Here is a 23,028-nt window from a genome sequence, read left to right on the forward strand (position 1 = left end):
CTTTACTTCACTGTGTAATCCAGGCTGGCCTCAAACTCGTGGTGATTCTCCTGCGTCAGCCTCCTGAGTGCTGGGACTACAGACATGCACCACCACACCCAGATTGTTTTTTTTTTTTTTTTAAATAAAAGTTTGCCCCGTCAAGATTTCCTTTTTATACAATAAATCAATGGGCTATGCCTATAGTTGCTGAGCTTGCTCTGGGTCTGACTGATTGGTCTAGGTCCTCTCCATAGACATGTTTCACTTTGATGTTTGATACTGCTTTTTGGGACAAATACTCTTTCAGTAAGATGTATCATAAAATAAATGTAAATTTTTTTCAGCTTTTACTATTAGAATTAAAGACATGCTTGGCTGTAATTAAAGAAACTATAATGACTTGTCTTTGAAATGAATACAATTTTATTAGAGTCAAGTCTCAAATGCTTAATTTTTCTTCTTTAACTTTGAGAGGGAAACAAGTTCACATTTTATTGTTTTCCAAATCCATTTTATTTCATAGAGAAAAAGAAAAAGGAGAGAAAAAAAAAAACAGTTTTAAAACACATGAATCAAGGGGCAACAATGGTACATACATTGTGCACTGTCATCCCCACGTAAGTTTAATATCATACACTTACTTTTTGAGTAAAACTGATATGGAGCTATTATTTGACTAATACTGTGACAAAATACCAGATAGAGATAAGCACTGTATAAAACATATTTGGCCAGCCTGGTTTTGCTTGCAAAGGGCGGTAGTGCTTGTTGGAAAGCTCTAGCCAGGGAATATTTCTTCTCATGGACCTTCACTGAAAATAGACTTTGTCAGTTTGGAAGCATAATTTTTTTTGATTGAGATGACACTGAGAGACACACATGGAGCTCTCAGAGGAAGGGAACTCAGGACTGGGATGCAGAGTAGTCAAGTCTGGCAACCAATGTGGTGACAGATGGCATAGCCACACCACATTAAAGCCTATCAAAGATGCTTTCTACATGTCAAAGGACCATAACTAAGGTGGCTTAAACCAATAGAAATTTAGTGTTTTCCAATTCTTGAGGCAAGAAGTCTATAATCAAGGTGGTCAGCAATGCTGCTTTTTACTTGGGGCTCTGAGGAGAAATCTGTTTCATGCCTTTCTCCTAACTTCTGGTGGCGGCTCTGTGCATCATTCATCTTAACTAATTACATCTGAAAAGTCCTGTTTCCAAATAAGTACACAGTCTAAGATTCCAGGTAGATATGAATTTGAGAGGGAAACTACGTAACCAACCACATGTTCTAAGCCACTTTACCCTTCCCAACATCAATGGAATTTGTTGGAACACAAAGCTAGGAGTACACGGCTCATGCCCCATTCCAGGTATAAGGCAAGCCACTTGAACCAAGTCTAGGCTGACAAGTACACAGTACTAGTATTAGAGAGTTTGTCCCCTCCAAAACTCATGTTGAAATTTAACTGCCAACATAGCAGCAGAAGTGGGACCTTTGAGAAATAATGAGGCTGTGATGGCTCAGTTCTGTGTGCCTCCTTCTGGTTCTCTGTTCTGCTGCTGTCTGAGGACACATACTTCCTTTTTGTTTTTCTTCCATGTGATGATGCCACTAAAAGGTCCTTGCCAGATCAGAGATGCCAGACCTGATACTGGACTTTTTGGTCTCTAGAATTGTGAGTCAATGAATTACAATTCATTATAAATTACTCAGACTGTTCTAATAGCACAAAGCAGACTAAGGTATCTACTTTAAATGTGTTTTCTATTAGTTCAAAAGGGAACTAGGCAAGTACTTGGATAGAATAGTACAATTCTACTTCTAATGGTTATGTCTTAGTCTGTTCAGGCTGTAACAAAATGCCACGGATTAGATAGCTTATAAACAGAAATTTTCTTCTTGCAGATCTGGAGGCTGGAAGTTCAAGGTCCAGGCAGCTGCAGACTTGGGGTATGATAAGCAACTGTTTCCTGGTTCACGGAGGATACATAAATACCCTCACATGGTGGAAAAGGCTACAGAGCTCTCTGGCTTCTAATCTCAGTCATGAGGATTCTGTTCTTATGATCTGATGACATCACAAAGGCTTTGCCTTCTAATACCATCACACTGGGATTTAGGATTTCAACATATAAATCTGGGGTCAACATTCAGACTGTAGCAGACTGCAAAACAATTGGAAGTACATGTCCCTCTTATGGTTGGTCAGGGAGACTGTTTTCCTATAAAGCATGAGACATACTGCTACGCAACACAAAGTAGTCCATGGCCACATGACAGGGCCACAATGAATGTTACAAATCATGATAGAAGTTTGCTTTTTGAGAAACAGACATTGTCTGGGTACTATTGTATTGTTAACGAGACATTCTAATACACTGCCAGCTTTTTATTTTGCTGTGGAACTTGGTGAACCTTCAACTGATTGCTATTGGTTTGTGCATGCGTACTAAAGATCAAAATGATTAACAGCAGTTTGAGTTTGTACAGAATTTCCTTTCTGAAACCTTTATTTTTGGCAGGTATGTAGGACTGGGGAAAATACATGACATAAAACAGAACTTCGGCAAAAGTCCAACCACCCTAATCATAAATTTTAGGTACTTAGGTAATCTTTCAAAATGAGTATTTAGAAACTATCACCTAAGCTAGGCATTGTGGCACATGGTCTATAGTTCCAGCTAGTCAGGAGGCTGGCAGAGGGAGATCACAGTTTTGAGGCCAGTCTGGGTAATTCAGTGTGATCCTGCTTCAAAACAAAAGATAAAAAATGGATAGGATGGAGCTTAATGGTACAGCATGCCTGGGTTCCACCCCCACTGCCAAAAAAATTTTAACTTAATGAATTAAATTTAAAAAATATTGGCAAGGGGCTAGATAGAAGCCATTTAAGACACTTGGTGTGTTTGGATGATGTTATCTTTTGTTAGGGACACTTGGCAAAGTACAAAACCTTAGGGATATGCATTCTACCTGACTTAGAAATTGTAGGCATTTATTTTAAGGAAATAATCGAAGGTGAGAGCAAAAAGTTAAGATTGGTCACTATGTCTAGCTATGCTGCACAATTGCTTATAAAAGCAAAGAATTGAGAACCTCTACTAGGGGGCAACTGGCTAATGATAGTACTTATCAGTTCTTAGATACCATGTTTAAAGTGATGTTTAGAGTGATGTTGTATAGTATAGTGCTTATTTCTGTAGATGTTCAATGCATGTTGTTCAGAAAGTTAGGTGAAAAATTTTATGTATAGAACGTTCCTTTAAAAACTGTGCCATTCACTGAGAAATGCCTATTAAGAACTAGCTGGTGAAAGGACTTTTTTTCTTATATGGATTTAGCACATTTTCAATAGTGAATATATATTATAGTTACAGAGAGAAAACCATGGACTTTTTTTTTTGTCTTTTTGAGACAGTCTATGTAGTTCAGGCTGGCCTCAAACCCCCGGCAATCCTCCTGCCACAATATCCAGCTGTTAATAATTTTGAAACAGGGTTTAATTTCTCAGTCTGTCTTCAAACTTGCTGAGCCTCTACCTTCAGCATAGCCCTGGAATTAAAGAACTAGGCCACTATACTTGACGTCTTGTGATGTTTTTAAAGCAAGTAAGAAAATGAGTAGCATGGTAAAATGACATAAAGAACATTAAAAAAAATAACTTCGCCAATGTAAGCAATAAGATTTGGTATAGTTAACTGCATATTTTACTTTAGGTTTTTAAGAACAAATAAAAAGTCAGAAACAGTGTCAACTACAGTATCTATATTGCCTATAACATCAGAACAATATGTTAACCAACAGTTTAAAAGTAAATACACTATATTGTTATATTGTTATGCCCTGTTTTATCTCAATCTCTCCCTTATTCATTAAAAAAATTATTTAGTTATTTTTTATGGTTTTTTTTAATTAAGGGGAAAAATTTAAAAAATTAGCAGGATATATAATAGTAACTTTTTTTGATTTCCTATTAACTTGTTTTGAAGTCCTGTAATACTCCCACGATCTTGTTTTGACTGATTAGACTCTGTTCCATTCTGTATGATAGTATCAAGTTTGAGGGTATAGGCAACTACTTTGAAGGCAATAAGATTCACTAAGATGCCCATTCTGGTTTGACTATTGTCTCCTTTGGAAGTCCTGTAATGTTTACAATGCTTAAGTTTTATTGGTCTTGTTCTCTACTGTTTTGTTCAACTTTATAATATCTAATGAGATAGACAATTGTTTTTAAGGAAACAAGAGACATTGTTGATAACCATTGTTGATATCCTTGTACTGTTTTACATCATGTGCTATGTCTTTCCTTGGTTTTGACTGTCAGCTCTGTTTTGCCATATTTGACTTTATTCTCCCCCCCCCAAAAAAAAAAAAAAAGTAATAAGAACTAAAGAGTAATAAAACCCAAAATGTGAAAATTTTGTTGTAAAAAACAGAGGGAAAAAAAGTGCTCTAAAGGATACAACAGCAAGTGTGTTTAGGGGTGTTAAATAGCTGACCATATTAATGTTTTTGGTTGGATCACTGAACACAACTGTTTGCAGTCTCACTGAATGTCCACTTTGTATGATTTGATACTGTGATTTGAGCAACTATCTCTAAGATGATAATATGTAATGTATTAACTGGTGATTTCTTACTGGTTTTTTTTTGTAGTTCTGTATTACTTGTACCCTTACACCGCTTTGTTTTGTTTTGCTTTTTCTCTTTTTCCTTTTAAATCAAATTAAAAAAAAAAAAGTTAATACATTAGGGGCTGGGGATTTAGCTCAGCGGCATAAGCACCTGCCTTGCAAGCAGGCATTCGTGAATTCGATCCCCGGTACCGATAAAAAGGAAAACAACAACAAAAAGTAAATACAATGGCAGATTTCAGTGGGCTTTTACCTACATGAAGGCCGAAAACAAAATGCTAAAGACCAATAGAAAGTTATATACCAGTTTATTGGTTTTCTTTTATGATAAAGAGTGATCATAAAGTCTGGAAAGAGACATTGTTTTATTTCTTATACATTTATAATAACTAAATTATAGCTTTATTCTATATGTTTTACTGAAACCCATTTATACAATTAATTAGTACATATTTATGGTATAATGATCATATTCATTGTGGTGAGTTTATACACATGACTAATATGTCTTAACTCCTTCCCTTCTGCAAAAGATCTCCTTTTCCTGTATCTGTCTTATTCTGGTCTTTAAATTGTTTATTCTTCAGGTTCTCATATAAAAGAAACTCTGCAATATTTAAGCTTATGTGTCTGGTTTATTTTACCTAATATTATGGTCTCAAGCTGCACCCATTTTCCTCCAAAAAACTTGTTTATCCTGCTTTATGCAGAGCAGTACTCCACTGCGTATGAGTACTACTCATGAGTAACACATTTTTCTTTATCCATTCAACTGCTGATGGACATATAGGCCATTTCCAAGATTTAGCTTTTGTGAGTTGTGCTGCTACAAACGTGGCTAGACATGTATCACTGTATGATGATGTCTTAAGCCTTTCCGTAAGATATCTAGGAGACGAATAGCTGGGTTGAAAGGAATTTCTTTCTTTTTTCTTTTTCGGAGACAGGATTTTACTATGTAGTTCAGGCTGCCTTTGAGTTCACTATGTAGCTCAGGCTGGCATCTAACTTTCAGCAACCCTCCTGCTTCAGCTTTCAGAATGGAATTTCAATTTTCAGTTTTTATAAGGGTATTGGTACAATTTAGATACACATAATCTCCCCATTTGTAACAGGAAATTTATAATTGTAAATGGTATATCTTGATTAATTTTCAGCTTTTTTGAGGAATTTCCATAGAGCTTATACTACTTTATATTCCCGACCTAATATAGAAGGGCTCCTTTTCCCCTGCAGCCTATCAGCATCTGCGATTGTTTGACATCCTAATGATAGTCACTCCTTCTGGAGTGAGATGGAATCTCACTTGCATTTCTCTAGTGGCCAGAGATGTGGAACATTTTTTTTTTTTCATGTTTTTATTGGTCATTTAGATGCTTCTTCTGAGCAACATCTATTCATTTCAGTTGTTCACTTTTTGATTGGGTCTTTTATTTTGGGCAGTCTAACTGCTTTAAGTTCTTTACATATTTGTGATATTAGTTCTTTGTTCATGAGTAGCTGGCAAATTGCTTTTCCCTTTGTGTAGGCTGCCTCTTCACTGTTTCTTTTGCCATGCAAAAACTTTAATTTTGTATGATCCCATTTGTTGACTCGATAATTTTAAAAATTAAATTCAATATTTACTGGTAATTTTTAAAATACTGAACTTCATGAGCCATAGACAAAATTTAACAAAATTTTCAACAAGAAAGATACTGAAAGATGTAACACTAAAAATTCAGAAACAAGATGGAGAAGCGTACTCTATAAGTAATATCTGACACTTTTCTGGGAGTTCTAGTCAACAAAATAAGAAACTATAGGTTAAAACACTGCAAAGAAAGGGAAAAACTGCTATTAGATTCTATGAATGTCAACATAACAAAACCAAGCGAATTAGTAAATGATAAGTAATAACAGCAGCTGGGTTCTGGCCAACAAACCCTGAGAGAAATGTGAATGAAGACAGAAGAGACAAAAAACACCTTTGTCAGGGGTACAGCTGGGGGGCAGGTGTCTTCACTGGGGTGGAGGGAAGCCCCAAACTGACTGAAACCCCCAGATTCACTGAGCAACAACAAAGGCAATAGTTTTTCCGAGGTGCTGCCATCAGGCACTGTCTTCAAGACGTTTTTGACTCCTCAGGGCCAGCAGTCTTCCACCTCCCAAGTTGACTTGAGCAGATGTCACAAAGAACTCCACACACAGCAGTCAGCGACATAGGTACATGGATATGAATTCAGTATGTAAAACAGTTCTCTTTTATCTGGGCATTTATTTTTATTCAAAATAGACCATGTTCAGAGTAACAATAAAGACCTTGACATATCCAAAAAAATGGAAATTCTGCAAAGGAGCTCTCATACCATACTGGAGTGAAACCAGAAGCTCAGCAAAAACTTGCTTAGAATCAGGCATGGTGACACATACCTATAATTCCAACACTCGGGAGGCTGAAACAGTACTGCCAGCCTGAGTTATATAGCAAAACACTGTCCAAAAAACAAACAACAAACAAAGAAACATACTTAGAATTTTTAAATTTTTTGTGGTTGTCTTTTGAGACAGGGGTTCATTATGCAGTTTAAGCTGGCCTTGCACTCACAGCAATCCTCCTGCCTCAGGCTCCCAAGTGCTGGGATTATGAGTGTGCACTGCCATGCTTAGCTGTTTCCCTCTTTCCTGCTTTTTCAATTATGGGAAACAATAAAATCTTGATGATATTTCCTGCACAACTGAGGTTCAGTTCAGAAAGCCCTCTCCTATGCCTGAGTTTTCAAGTTTTACTTGTTTTATCTTCTAGTAGATCCTGTTCTAACATTTAGATCTTGATCCATTTTGATGTTAGATTAGCACCTCATGACATGAGTCTAGTCAATCTTCTGCATGTACATAGCCAGGATTCCCAGAACCACTTGTTAAAGAGGCTGTCTTTCCTCCACCATGTTTTGGGTTGTTTCTGCATCTTCTATTCTGTTCTACTGATCCACATGTCTCATACTGAAGCCTTCTGATTACTTACTTCTTTTGGTGGTATGCTAACAGTATGTTTATTTAATTAAAAATTAGAGAAATCTACCAAAGAAACACACAACACCAATTTTTGCTAGAACTACAGAAAATGCTCTGACAAGACACCCTAATTATTGTAATGTAAGAGGATGTTTCACATATCATGGGGCATCAACAAACCATTTATTGTCTGTATTTGCCTATTCAGATTTTGTGGCCAATCTATAAAAAGCTGTCCAATACTGTTATATGTATGGCCTCTGAAATTTCACATGTGCACTTTAGCTTTTCTAGAATATAAGAAAAGCCCTTAAATTTCATTTGATCTGATTCAGTAAAATTTTAAAGAAAGGGGACTTTTCACTTTTATACCTTTATTTTGGTTTCAAACAAGTAAATCTGTGAAGGCTATCTTTCTGTTCGCATCTGGCAGGATAAAAAAGCTGCCTCCCTCTTGGCAGTTAAAATACATATAAAGTATGCAGCCACACAGTGACAAACAGGATCTTTGCTTCCCTGTCCTGCAGAAATAAAAATTAAGATGGCTGCAATTTGGAAAAAAGAGCGAACAGTTTCTCTATAAGCCTCAGGTATTCCATTTGACTGCTAGAACGAAATCTCTCAATCTTTAATTTGCAGATAAAGCATGCTGTTTGGAAAGAATGTTTTTGCCAGACTACAAATTATGAAAGTTTTTTCTTTTTAAATCATTGGACTTTAATGTGTTACTGCTTTAAGAGACTTAATGGTTACTGATGACTCCCTAAAGAGCCTCTCAAACCACCAAGGTGACAGAGGGGAAGGAAACTCCCAGCCTGCAAGGTGCTTGGTACCAGGTGTTCTCTAAAACTGAAGAATGAATTTTAGGAACAGAGGTTAAGAGCAGAATGTATTAAGGAAAGAAAGCTTTTGTCTAAGAGAGAAAGATAGAAGAGGTCCCGAGCAGATTGCTGAAAGATTTCTAGGGATTTTTATAGAGCAAATCATGAGATGAGGTGGTTCAAGGTGAGAAAAACGGGAAATCACAAGGTGGGTTAATGGGACAAAACTATGGTCAACCAATAAGATAAGGAGCATAGTTGGTCAGGTAATACTGATTAAAGTGGGGAAGCAAGTCATGTAGCAAGTGGACATCAAACAGAACATGGAGGATGTGGGTCCGTGGCTCGTTCAGGCTTTCTCAAGGTGACCAGACTATCCATAACTGTTGTTTATCCTAAGGGGAAGTACGTAGGTGCATTTGTTTAATCTTTTGTCTTGCGGGCAGGCCCTCAGCAGAAGTGCCTGTTTCCCCAACAGTTGCAAGGTTATCTCCTCTTCTACCCTGACTCCTTCCAGGGCTAAGCCCTGTCGGCTGGCCTACAATACTTCTATCTAACTTAGCTCCCTATGACAAAGGTATAGCTTACCATGTGGACATACCACAGCCCCAGTCTGAATCATTCAGAACAATGTGTAGAACCATCAGGGCAATATAGCTGCTCAAAACAAATCACCTCACTCCATTAGCCTCGTTTTATCTCTTTAAAAACTCAGTGCTCCTTGTCCTCAGTGAACACTTAATTTGATTTCTAACTCGAGCAGTATCTCCTGATATACTATGTAACCAAATAAAAACTATCTTTTCTTTTATTTTAATGTCATTTGAGATTTCTTGCTTCTTACCCCAAATAGTCAAGGCACGTTGATACGTTGGGTATCATCATTTCCTGGAACTCAATTTTTGAAATCTTTAGGAAAGAGAAAGCTTCATGAAAGATTTCATTTTCTAAAGGTGTTACAACATGAAATCTTCGCAGACAAGTCAATGCTCAATCTTTTGCAGCAAATGTTTAATCTAACAAAATCCTGTTAGCATTAATACATTGTAACTGACGTAAGATTCTTGTATTTATGGTAAAGTTCTTGTGCTACATCCAAGTGGTTTAAGAAAAAAGCATACAGGAGAGAATTAGAAAAAGGCAACAAAGCAAGAAACAAACACACTTAAACTCTGAATAGTTTCAAGTAAAATAAAGGGAGAGACCTAATGGCTGTGAGCTCTGTTTTTTCTTTTTTTTGGTACCAGGGATCGAACTCACAATCACACGCTTGCAAGCCAGGCGCTTATGCCAGTGAGCTAAATCCCCATTCTTTAAAAATTTTTTTATTTTTGGCTGTAAGCTCTGTACTGTCAGAAAAGATGTTTCTTACCTAGCACCATTGTGGGATCCTCTGCTTTGGCTCATAGGCTTAGGTTTGTCTGCTTATCTCTGACTGCATCGAAGAGGTTGTATATTTGGTATAAAAAGGAAAAAAGATTTATTCTAAATTAGCTATGGAGATGGAAGGGCCTATTTGCCTCAAATTACCATCTTACCCTTTATAGGTGGGCAAAGGTCTTCACAGTTGGAATAAAGGGGAGGGGAAACAGAGAGATAGTGCAGATCTTGCTTTATCACTTCCAGCCATCTTTATAGTTCCCTTTTTTGTGGAAAGCAAACTAAGCTCCAGCCCTCCTGGTGTCATCATCTGCATATTCTGTTCCTTAGATGGGCCTAGGAGCTGTGGGGAAGCCGATTATGTCCTAGGTCTCTGGAAGCCACCTCTCTTCAAAGGAGGGGGAAATCCACTGTGTAGTGCGGGTTACCAATACATATGGAACATATTCAATAATATTTAAGATTTGATTGTTGTACACTGTTACATGTTTAAAAGACATTATTAAGTTAATGCTGTGTTACAGTTCTCAAAGAGCTTAGCTTGGGAATATCTAAGACTCTAAACAACCAAAAACAATAAAAAAAACTTAAAAGTTCTTCCCTTAACCACTGACCACTCTAAGTAAAGGAATACTTCTCTTTGGCGGGGAGGACGGAAAAACACTGTGTTTGCAGCCATATAGGTGACTTTGAGCACACTGCCAAATAGAGAATCTTTTTCTCCTGGAGGTAAAAATTTTCCAAAACTGTACCTGAGAGGATGTCAATATCAACCAGGTTTTTCTCTATCTGGTTTCACCCAAGATAGCAGAAGTCTACCTGTTCTTTTCTTTTCTGATTTTACCAAGTTAATGTTTGCAGGGCAAGTAAGATTTTGCAGAGAAAAGAGCAATCATCATTAAACACATTCTATTGAAAATTTGCTTCAATTCAAAATAGGCATATGCATTTCATGAAATGAGCAGCGAAGAATGGAGCGAATCAGCATGTATTCAACTGGAAATGTGGCAGCCTGGGTATCTGTTCCCAGCCTGTGGAGACTCCTCATCTGTCTAGTGTTGGAGCTGAACTACACACACGGTCCCTTTCCCCTATCAAAATGTATGGTTAGATTATAGTAACCTTTTCATTTGCAAAAGGAATGCTTTTCTTTCTTAGTACTTGTCAGAAGAAGTAACTATGTACTTCTTGATGCAATTATTTGGCAATGTTTGCTTCTCCCTTGATGGCAGTAGGCATGCTGTTGTTTCGCTTATAATGTATCTACAGGGCTGGGCATTATAATAAGATGTCCCATAGTCAGAGAGAAATGGGTAACGGAGAGGGCTATCAAAGTGGAAGGAAAGTAAGCTATGACTCCTTCAAACCAGTGTAAGTATATGTTACAAGGATTACTGTGGATGTAAGGCCACTTAAAGTCATTTTGGTAAAGGGCACAGGTCCTGCTTGTTGAGAAAATTACCATTTTAGATTAGCTAAGAAAAGTACTGGGGTTATCATCACTGCTTGTTCTACATACCAGTAAATTTCTGGAGTTCTGGCTCTTTAGCTGGTAAAGACTTACAGTACTTTAGTTTGTTATTTAGACCTCATTCCTTCTCCACTTCTAGGTTTCAATCTTTGGGAACCTTAAAATTAAAAAAAAAATATCTTTTTTCCTGGTACTGAGAATTGAACCCAGGACCTTTGCACTGTGCCTCATTCCCCTTTTATTAAATTTTTTGTTTGCAATAGGGTTTGGCTAAATTGTCCAGGATGGACTCGAATTTGCACTTACCCTGCCTCAAGCTTTCTAGAGTACTGCGATTACAGGGATGAGCCAAGACACCCAACTCAAAATAAAATTTTATGTGAAAAATATTTGAGCCATGGGCCAGATATGCCAGTCAAAAAACTGGCTGAATACAAACCCCGTTATTTGACACATGAAACAAGCTCTCAGTCACTCCTCAAGCACCCAGCTCCAATCATGACTCCTATTGGCCATTTCTTAGAGGCTTTTTGGTTGATCCCATGTCTAGATTTGTATTACGTTTTTGTAACAGACTGAAGTTTTATGAAACTGTGCCACATCTGGACCATCAATGAACTGTATTACTCTTGTCCCTGGCATTAAATTTCAGACCATTGTATTATATTTTAAAATGACCTCAGCTTCCTGAGAACTGAGATTGTGCACCCTTATCTTTCTCGTCTCAGGGATATTTGACTGCAGGCCTTACTTTACTTAAGGTTCACACCCAGGTTTATGCATTGTCTCATCTCCAGGATACTTCACTCCTCAAAACTTTCTCCAACTCCCCCAGCTTAGTCAATGTATTGGGTTCTCAGAGCAGGTGCTCTGAACATCCTTGGGAAGAACCGGCTTAGTCTAAACGTCAGGTGATAAAAATTCTTCATTAGAAGAGCCATTCCTTCTTTCGGTTAAAAGCAGTACAGTCTGTCAGCGTTTCTCACATTTAAGGTGGTCAGACACAGTCACTTAGCGAGAATGTTCCTCACAAGATTATCTAAGGATCAGGTAAGGACCAGCGCGAATCTGCAAGCGGCCCTGACCTTGGGGAGGGGAGTGCGGGTAGAGCTGAGATACAGCGCAGGGAACGTGTACGAGGACAAACTATGTTTTAATCTGCGGCTGGACTTGGGTTCAGCGGGCGTTTTCAGGTTCCGCCTGGAGGTGCTCTGTGCCTCCTCTCCGCGCCCCGCACGTCCCCTTCTTCTCGGATTCCCGGGTCCGACGCGGGGCGCGAACCTGGCTCCTCGCCTCTGGCCCCGCCCGAAGCCCTCCGGAGACCCCACGCTCGCCCCTGGCTGTCACCCTTCAGCCTCCCCCGTCCTCCCGCTCCCGAGGCTTTCGGTCACCTCTGCGTAATTAAGAACCTAAGGAACCAACCAGGCACTCTCCTTGCCTCCCTAGCAGCGACAAGCAGTTTCGTGGCGAACCCACGAACACTCCGCTTCTGGCCGTCAGGCTCTAGCCACTAAGCTGCTCCGCGAGTCCTGCGGGTCACCCACGGCCGCCCGCCCGCGCCTCTTTCTGCCGCTGGGACCTGACCCCGCCTCCCGCCCGCGGTCCGCGTCGTCCCGCCTGCGGCCCGCGCCCCCGCGCCCGCCATTGGTGCACGTCTGCCCTAGAGGACGCCCATTGGCAGGCCCGGAAATCATTCTCTGTGAGCATTCCACTGCCCTCAGGCTGGCGGAGAAACTTCCTTATTATTGTGACGCGGAAAAAACGGAGAAACCCCGAACCGGGTCAGAGGTGTGGTGACAGGCAAAATCCCGAGCTGCAGATCCGAGGCCGCGGAGGTGCGTGAGGCGAGGACCTGGGGGGCGGGGACGAGGGGGCCGTGGTGCTGCGCCGCCGCATTCCCGGAGTGGCGGCTGCCGGCGCCTCGCAGCTCGGGGCGCGGGGCTGGGGCGTAGGCAGCGGCGTGCCCCCTGGGGTCCTCCTGGATCGCCCTGAGCCCCAGAGCTCCCCTCCGGGAAAGGCGGCCACTGCTTCCCATCGGGAGCGCTCCTGCTTCGCCTCAGCAGTCCGCAGCGCGCTAGGGACTGCGACGTAGAAAGTCAGAAGCCGGCTCCCGCCCGCCGCCTGCCCTGCCCCAGTTTAAAATATAGCGGCTTGGGCGACCTCCTTGCGAAAGGAAGCGCGGACGCTTCCACGGACAATGCGAGCCGGCGAGGCCTCGGCGACCCTGGAGCCTGGGCAGCCGCGAGGAGTCCGCTCGGGGGACGCTGGGCACGGCGGCCGCAATGACAGCGCGCGTGGGGCCGCGGCTTCTGTACAGACAGCCGGCGAGGCCGCGCAGCCCGGGAGTCCGCCTGCGCCCGGGGCGGAGCTGCGTGGGGTCGGCACGGGGGGGGGGTGCGCGCAGGTAGGCCCAGAGACCTTTGTCAGGGGCCACCCGGGACACCTGGACCTAGGAGGGAGGCACGTGTAACCTGAAGCAGCCCAGCGTGCAGACTGTCATGCAGTTGTGCACTGATGCCTTGCGTGTGCGTGTGTGTGTCTCCGCACGCGCGCACAACGTGGGCTCTAGGGAGTATTTGAACTTCGCAGTTGCTCCATCACTGTCTTTGACAGTTTTATGATTACATTTTACTTAAGGTTTCTAATTAACCGCATGCAGAAGTACCTTAAATTCATAGACGAGCCTTCCAGGGTTTTGCTTGGCTTCATCTCGAATGCAGTGGTTTGGGAAAGAGGATTCTAGCCCTCTCTTCCATTTTTGTGTGCCTTCTGGCTTTTTCCACAAATAGGAAGCTATTTTTAGAATCTTTCATTTGATGGTTTGATAACACGATGTGAGCTGATTTTTAACTCTCGACTGGGAAGAAAAGTGAACTAAAATAAGGATTAACAGCCTTCTAGAATGGGGTACTATAGGGAGAGAATCATATTTTAGACAGATTGTTGTGAAGCTCTCATTTTTTGTATTTCCTTTATCCTGAGGGAGGCAGGAATCGCCTTATGCATCAGAAAAGCCGGACAGATAAATTATGTATTCCACCTTATTGACCCCCGTTGAGGCTAAGGAAAAGATGTAAAGCAGCAATCAAGGTTAGAAACATTGACAAAACTTCTTCGCCATTAAAAAAAAAAATTCTTTTCACTGGCATCCAATTTTCCGTACTTTTAGTGAAGCAATTGGGCTTTTATTTTTGACAAAAGAAGCAGGCGTTTTAAAAATGTTTCAGTTGATGTGGTTGGACCTTTTCATTCTGTGCAACAAATTTGAATTTCAAGATTTGTGTATCCAATAAAAGTTTTTTTTAAAACCAAGTGTAAGTAACACCTGTATTGGAGACATAAGTTAGTTTTATGTCGGTTTCAGCATTAAAAACAGTATTCTGCAAGTTAAATATTTCTATGTAAGATAGAAACGAAGTTTTGATGATGGTATCTGCAAATTATGCAGGACTTTTTCCTCTTGAGGGACTTGGGACGCCTTGCCCTTGTCTTGTTTTGTGTGAGAGGATGTGGTAAGGAGAAATGTGAGGCGAAAGTTTGCAACCTTTGTTGCAGAAATATGTGGGGAATTAAAATGGACACAATCAAATTACAGTATTTTAAAACCTAAATGAGAGATTTCTATCCTAAATGAGAGTTTTCTAACCTAAATGAGAGATTTTAAAATAATACTGTTTTACTGTGCTCTTTTATAAGGTACTCTTTATGATACTAGTTTGTGTTACTGATGACTAACATCTTCCAGGTAGGTTTGAGGCAACCCCTCCCACCCAGTGATTCATTCCAGGACCTCATACATGTTTAGCAGGCATTTCTACCACAGAGCAATGGCTTTTTATTTTCTTTTGAGACAGGGTCTTGAGCAGTTAAACGTGCTGTCCTTCCTTGAACTTGTGTTCCTCCTGTCTCAGCTTTTGGAATAACTCAGATTACACAGATGCTCTATCTTGCCCAGCCTTGAAGATAATACTAATCAAATTCCAGGAGATACTGTGTTTGGGCAATATTTGACCTTGAATTACTAAAGATATTTTCAAAAGTTTACTATTGTCATTGTATTTTTGAAAATGTGAGAGCACTTTGCAGAGTTCTCAACTAATACTTATTTCTTTAACTTGCAGCTCGCCAAGGTGAAGTCAAATAGTTCTGGCTTCTAGTGCAAATATCAAGTGTGTAATCAGTGGTAAGTTAAATTTCTCTGAACCTTGGGTTTTTCGTTTTGGAAATGGAGAGAACACTAAGTCATAGACTTGATAGGAGTAAACAAGATAATGTAGGCAATATAGCTGCCCAGAGAAGTATACTAACAAATCGTAATGCCTTCCTGCTATGAGGTACTGAGGTGAACAAGGTGAACCTAGGAGGGTGGATCCTAGTTTCTGATCTTTGCTTCAGCTTTTTAACCTCTTATTAGAGGACCAAAATTACTTGGATGTACATATACATGTTCCAATTTCCCATAAGAGATGTAAATGTTATGTATTACACATGTGTACTAAGAAACTAAAATGAAAAATCCGCATTACTTGGCCCCCAAAAGCATCAGCTGCCACTAAAGTGAGGTTCAAAATGTTAAATTTCTTGTCTAGAGGTTGGATCGAGTACTCTGTTAAAGTTTGCTTAAATAAGGTAGATCCCTTTAATTTCATAACTCTGTTCTCTTTAGACGTTTTCTGGTTTTAGGAATAATACTTGGTGTCAGGGAACTGTGTTTCTGTGTAAGTGAACTGTTTTATCGTAAGTCATGGTAAATATGTGAAAGTGGTTAACTGTTGATAGTGCTTTATTCCCCACTCATCTCTGACTAACCGAGATTCTGGTTTCCTAAATATATCACCAGGGGTTCAGTAGCTATAAGTTCACTTATTTTGTACAACTTCTTAAAACTATTTTCAAAATTAGAAAGGGAATGTGGATTTTGTGGCTTTTTGACTTGGTTTCCTTTTGTTTAAAGATAGTATAGTGTCATGAACTTCAAGAGCATGAACTATGGAGTCTGGTAGAGGAGTTTCAAATCCTGCCTTTGACTTAAGACATTTTTATTCAGCTTCTTAATTGCATGTTCCTGGGCAAGTGACTTAATTTCGCTAATCCCAGGGGTTCCAAAATGGTTATGCCAATTTACATTCTTACCACCTGTGTATAAGAATTTTAGTTGTTTCATATCCTTGACAAAGGGAGGGTTAGATACTTATGTAAAGTTTTTAGCCAGATTCAGACACACAGTTGGCTTGCAGTTTAAGTGAATACTACTTTCTCTTTTTCAGAAACTGTTGAATCCCTACTATGTGCCAAACACTAGTCTGTTTTCTGTGAAAACAGAAATAAATTAATAGACAGTTTTTCATTCGTGGAGCTGCTGCAGCAAGGTAGAATTCCGTGCTGTCAGTTCTCACATGCTAGTGATAGATGCACGTGTATATCACCCAGCACTGCGTATTGCACTTGCACTGGCTACGAGAGTGTTCTGCCACTGAACTACACCCTGGCTCATGCTACACACCGGCTCATGCTGCTGTACTCTCTGTGTAACAGTTTGGGTGTAAAAGGCATTCTGCTTCCATATCTGCTAAAACATTAAGGGGAGTGTACCTTAGAGTTACGATATTTTGTTACTGCATAGTGGATTGTTATCTAGTACACAGGATAAGACTTTGAAAATCGAGATTATGGAAATTCTGGTTTCTCAGATTAAGGTCCCTTTTATTCACAAGTCAAGTTTTTCTTGTGCTCCTGATCTCTGTGAGAATAGGAGACACAAAGATGAGTAAAACCTGGTTTCTCCCCAGAGAAGCTTCCAGTCTACACATGGGAGAAGCTTGGTGGACGTGTAAGAGGCCGTGATGCTCTTTAAACAGTGCATGGTGTTTTTTTTTTTTTTTTCTGGTGGGATTGAACCCAGGACTTCACACATGCGAGGCCTTTCACTCTACCACCCTACCCCCAGCCTTTTTTTGTTTTGGTTTGAGACAATTTAGCAAAGTTGTTCATGTTGGCCTCACACTTTTTTTTTTTTTAAATTTATTTTAAAGAGAATAAAACAAAAGAGCATAGAACAGTGCAAATCAGAACAGAACCATGCAAGCAACACAGCGCTTCATAACAAGACAACTGGCTATCAACAGTGGCTACCATGTCTCTTCTTCGAAATAGTTGACCATACCTTCACAAGCAATAATATGAAACATAAGAAAATAGTATAAAACCATTCAAAAGAATGAAAGCATCATAGGATTTCAAAACCAAATAATAGGAAATGAACAATGGCTACTATGTCTCATTTTCCTCAAAACATTTGTCTATGCCATCACACATAATAAAATCAAATAAAATACAACAGGATAGAACCAATCAAAACGGAAGAACAAAAGCATGGTAGGACTTTAAAACAAGATGATAGTAAATCAGCAATGGCTACCATAATGTCTTGTTTTCTTCAAAACAGCTGTTCATACCATCACACATAATAAAATCAAAACAATAAAACCAATCAAACAAATGAATGAAAGCATTATAAGACTTCAAAGCAGTATAATAGGAAAGCATGATTACCATAATGTATCCCATTATATTCAAAATAGCTGCCTGCCTCTGTCTCCTGAGTACTGGGATTATAAGTATACTCATCTTTTTTGTAATTGTGAAGTATTAGCAAAAATATATAGTGTGTATGTTGCAAGATATAATAAAAGGTCAGAAGCAGAGTTATCAGCCCTGCTTCTAAAGCTGCCTTTACCCGCCTTCCTCATTGACTCCCTTCTTTCAACCTCTGTAATCATTACATTGCATTTGTGTTTGTGATCTTATTTTGCTTTGCTCCATAACTTTACTACCATTAACGAAAACATTTATCTCCAAATAGTATTTGTGGTATTTGTGTTTAAACTTTGTAAAAATTCACCATGCTCTGAATTCTTGACTCAAAACTTTTTATGATTTAACAATACTGATGTTTACAGGTACAGCTAATTTTTCTGTGCTGTACCATATTCTATTTTATGCAAGTGCTGCAGTTTTCATGTTGGCGGACATATATGTCTTTTTTTGTTTGTTTTTTTCTGTTTCTAATAATTGGATAGACATTCTGACACATACGTCTTATTGCCTCTGTGTATAAGTTTCCCACTGCATAGTATGGTCGGATAGCACTAGCGGTATATGGCCACTTACATTAAGGTTTATTAAAATTAAGCAGTATTGCAATTAGAGTTCTGTGGTTCTGTTAGCCACAGTTCATGCACTCAGGAGCCCCACAGGGTTACTGTCCGCCTTCCCAGGCAGTGCAGGTAACAGTATTTTCATCATTGCAGAAAGCTGCAGGTTTCCAGGTTTTACTCACCCTTGTGTCTCCAGCTTGCAGTCAGTGGAACGGCACTGTAGATTCTTACTGAGCTGAAGAGGCTGGTTATGTGCTTGGGAATGAAATTACCTAGCTGTGCAGTACTCACCCCTCCTCTTTACTGCACAATGCCAGCTTGTTTACCAAGTTGTTACACCAGTTTACACCCTCACCAGCTGGATACGGGCGTGTTGGCTGCTCTGTATCCTCACCTTGGTATCATTCTTGTCACTCTCTCACTTCTTGTCAGGCTAGTTGGGTATATTTGAAGGTGGCAGAGAGATCATTCGTCTGGCTTCACAGAGTTCAGCACCAAGTAGTGAAGAGGTCAGAACCTGTAAGGAATGGTCAGGGCAGGGCAGGGGCAGGAATACTTTTTGTGTTGGCTGATAAGGCTCAGAGGACCAAAGTCCAGCTCAGGTTGAGGAGAGCAGAAAACAGCTGGAGTGGATTCACATGGATGGAAACTTCCGTTTGCCTTTTATGTCACTTTGGTGCTTGTAAAAATTTTGACAGTAGAGTGTTGTTAATCTCCTAAAGTTTTGGATATTGTCTTTCCATTTCAAAAAGACACTGCCACATATGTTATAAGTCCAGTGTTTACTTCTAGGCTTATTTCGAAGGAAGGTTGTCCCTGCTTCAAATAATACTGGAAGTTCTGTGTGAATGTAATGTAGATTTCACTGAGTTTCAAATAAAAGAGTAAGATTCAGTTTTTAGGCTGCCGTGTGCTTACACTGATTATAAGACAAAAGTTTGGGAATTGAAACTTGTCTTTGAGCATTCATTTCCCTAGGATTGGTGAAAAGCCTCTCTGTCCCTAACTGACACTCTCTCCAGAATTTAAAATACACAAAAAAACTTTTCTCAGGGGTTGGGGATTTAGCTCAGCAGCATAAGCACCTGCCTTGCAAGCAGGCGGTTGTGAGTTCGATCCCCAGTACCAGTAAAAAGTTAAACAAAACAAAACAAAAAACAAAAAAAACTTTTCTCCTAGCAACCTTGCATCATCTTCATAAAATTATGGCAGATGGTGGCAATGTGGCTGTCTTGCACATGATACAGATTTGGTGGTTGGTGGAACATTACTTGATGATCACAGTGAGGGAGGAGTATCTCTGGCCTTTTTTGGGAACTGTCCTGCCTACTGAGGTCTCAAAGCAGAACACTAGGAATAGGAGTAACAGTGAAGATAGTAGCCAACATTTATTGTTCACTCACTACTGCATGGCTGGCACCATGTTATGCACTTTGCACATGCATTTGCTCATTGATTCTCACAGGACCCTGTTGTTCGTTTCTCCCGTTTTAGAGAAAGAAAATGGGGCTTCGAGTGGTTAAATACCTTCCTCCAGCTTTCCCAGCGAGCTCGTGGTTAACTCAGGGCTTGAACTTCAGCTTTCTTGACTATTAATAAAGTATCCTGAGCTGAGTGTGCATCTGCCTGTAATTCTAGCACTTAGGGGGCTGAGGCATGAGGTGTAAGACCGGCATCGCGGAGGAGGCCTCAAGGACTCAGCTCTCATGCAACAACAAAGGGGTTTTTATTATTCCGTGCGCACGGGGTCCTCCAAACAGGTGGAAACGGAGAACACCTTACTCGAGCAGGGCTGTGTCTTTTAAGGCCTAAAACCGCAAAGCAAGCAAGCGTTGTTACAGAAGCCAATCATAGCGATTAGAGCAGGGCTGATGGTGAGCTGTCCTTAAGGGACTGGGTTTCTTAGTGGGGTGAGGGAGTGTCTCCCGAGAAGGGGTGGCATTTCTTAGGAACAGGCATTTGTCTCATGACTGAGAAATCTGCCTTAGGTTAAGGCTGTTTGTCTTAACTGCTTAAGAACACTGGTTCCTGTGGGGGTGGAGCTGCACATAGTTTTGAAACTCGCACCACAAGTCCTCCTGAATAGAAAAGTCTAACAGCAATTAACAACCTTAATTACCTTACTTTAGCACCACAACCATTCTATTTGTAGAGGGCAACAATGGTTAGCATATCAATTAGGTAAGATTTTACAATTCTTTACAGAGGAGAGCATTGATTAACATATCAATCTTTTACCCAGAGGAAAAGGAAGACACACATTTACAGTAAGGCCAAGTTACAGGTATTACTATGATATAAACGAAGCTATTTTTGTGAAGAATGTACAATTTAATACAATCAGATGCAATTAACACAATTTGTGATGGGGCTACCGGATAGGGAAGACCCGGGATGTCAGGAGCTATTACCTCAGGCCTTTGTTTTATGGCCTTTAGGAAGTTAAAACTTAATCTAGTTAGATTTGAAGGCAGAAGGGGAGGGGAAGCAGCAGATGGAACGAGCTTTCTTGGTCTCTTCAGAGGGTCCCCATAAATTTGAGACCAACCTGTGCGACACGGTAAGCTCATGGCCAGCCTGAACTGTATAGCAAGACCTTGTCTCAAAAAAGGAAAAAACCAAAAAAGAGTATCCTGAATCTTTTACCAAAGGAGAAGGACTGAGCAAAGTACCGCGTGTGACATGGAGGGTTTGTCCTTTGAAAGTCATCCTTCATTTTGTTTTGTTGGGGGAAATAAGAGAGGGGAAAGGTGGGGGCTGGGGCTGAGGTGGTATGGGCCAGATGGGTAATGGGACAGAATGATCCTCCATTATTCTGTGACAGATTTCATGATTGTGTATTTTGAAGAGAGATAAAAGATACTACACTCCAAGAGCAAAGGAGAGACAAACAATGAGTGTGGAAAGTGGGTGGGAGAGGCCAGAGAGCAGAGTATCTAATGATGCAGGCTCTGCTGAGCTGGAGCTTTAAAAACTTTGTTTATACTTGGCTAATCCTATAGCTGCCTGGTCTTATTTATTATTTCTTATTCTGGCTAGTTCTACTCTGAGAGGGCAACTTTGTTTTCAGGGTACCTCGTATTGTACAATGATGACCACTTAGTCATGTCCCAAATAGTTTTTGTGTTGCGATATTTGTAGGTGACATACAAACCTACCTGGGAGGCAGGGTAGTGCTGTGGATCAGTGTAGACATAGGTGTCAGGCTCAGATTTATTGCCTGGTGCTGCTACTTCCAGCTATGTAACCTTGGGCATGCTGCTTAACTGTTGCAAGCCTTGCTTTGTTTGAGAAAGAGCTGGGAATAGTACTGTGAAAGGTGCAGGGTTATGAAATTCAATGAAATGAAGATATAAGATACATATCAGCACAGTGACTGATGTAGAGTGAATGCATTGTGATGTTGCTTGTGTAGTTATTGGTGGGCAAGATATGACAGAATCACAATTAAAGTGAAGAAAATTAGCATGCATAGTATCATTGGGTACTTGGAAGAGTTAAAACTGTGAATAGATTCATTACCCTATCTTTACACCACCACACTGCCAGTTCTGCATTTTAACTTTTCTCCCTTTCCCCCAACCTTTGGAATTAACCTGAAAAATAATATTTCATACTTTAGAGTCTAGAGAAGGAATTAAATTCTTTGAAAGCAGCAGAACTATCTAGTAAAATAGCAAATTAGGATTCAGTTTTATATTTAATTTGGGACCTTTTCAATGTGTTTCTTGAAAGCCTACAGAGTTCAGAGAGTAAGGGAGGATCCCTATGATGTGATTGTATATACAAATTCATATCATTGAGTTAAGGACAAAGTACTGTATTCGTTGTCAAGGAGAGTTGAAAGAATTAACTTCCTTTGTGTTATAATCTTTCATTTGTAGCCATTTGGGCATGATTTTATGTTGGCAGACAAGAATTTGTAATTTTAAAACCTGAGTTTGTAGCTACTGCGGAAGCTGAGGTAGGAGGATCACGAATTGAGGCCACTTAGTGAGATCCTATCTCAAAAAAGAAAAAAAAAGGGCTAAGGGTAATTGCTTAGTGACAGAGTCTTGCTTAGTGTGTACATGTGTAAGGCTCTGGGTTTAATCCCTAGTACTACAAAAAAGGGGAAAAAAAGATCGCTGTTTACACAGTTTACAAAAGTTTATACTATCTTTTTTATACCTTTAGATTCTTTTAGCTATCTTTTTTGTACCTTTAGATTCATAGAAATTAGCAAAAATTCTCCTATCAATTGGTTGATTAACACAGCTTTGATATGTTCTGTCTAGAACTAAAATTAAATGTAAGACTTTACCATTTCTAGAATCTGCCCTTTTTCCTTTGGCAGAAGATGAGGTGAGACACCTCTGATATCTATAGTCTCGTCTGGAAATCCTGTTACTTTGACATCTAGAACTTGAAACTGATTCCCAATATGGGGAAAACAGCTTTAAGTAGTATAACTAGAAAAGGTATTTCATAATATAATAAAATTTATATTTGGGACTTGAAATGTAATCTGAATGTCTTTATGTCTTCAGCCTTGTTTTCCTTAACATCCAGAGAGAGTGATTTGAGCTGAAGAACATTTGTTAGATAG

At 40.0% G+C, this 23,028-nt stretch overlaps 1 protein-coding gene across 5 annotated transcripts in view; it reads left to right on the plus strand.

Annotated features, from left to right (window-relative positions):
* The first annotated feature begins 12,912 nt into the window (after positions 1-12,912).
* Herc3 (HECT and RLD domain containing E3 ubiquitin protein ligase 3) overlaps positions 12,913-23,028 on the plus strand; it is a 136,360-nt gene continuing 126,244 nt past the window's right edge. For all 5 annotated transcript variants that reach the window (XM_063247266.1, XM_063247268.1, XM_063247269.1 and 2 more), the window contains exons 1-2: positions 12,913-13,118; positions 15,405-15,466. The gene's annotated coding sequence lies outside the window, so the exon portion shown is untranslated. The remainder of the gene's footprint in view (positions 13,119-15,404; positions 15,467-23,028) is intronic.

Source organism: Cavia porcellus, unplaced genomic scaffold (genome assembly GCF_034190915.1).
Source record: "Cavia porcellus strain 051 isolate PalLab524CR breed Dunkin Hartley unplaced genomic scaffold, mCavPor4.1 scaffold_4, whole genome shotgun sequence".
Taxonomy (NCBI): domain Eukaryota; kingdom Metazoa; phylum Chordata; class Mammalia; order Rodentia; family Caviidae; genus Cavia; species Cavia porcellus.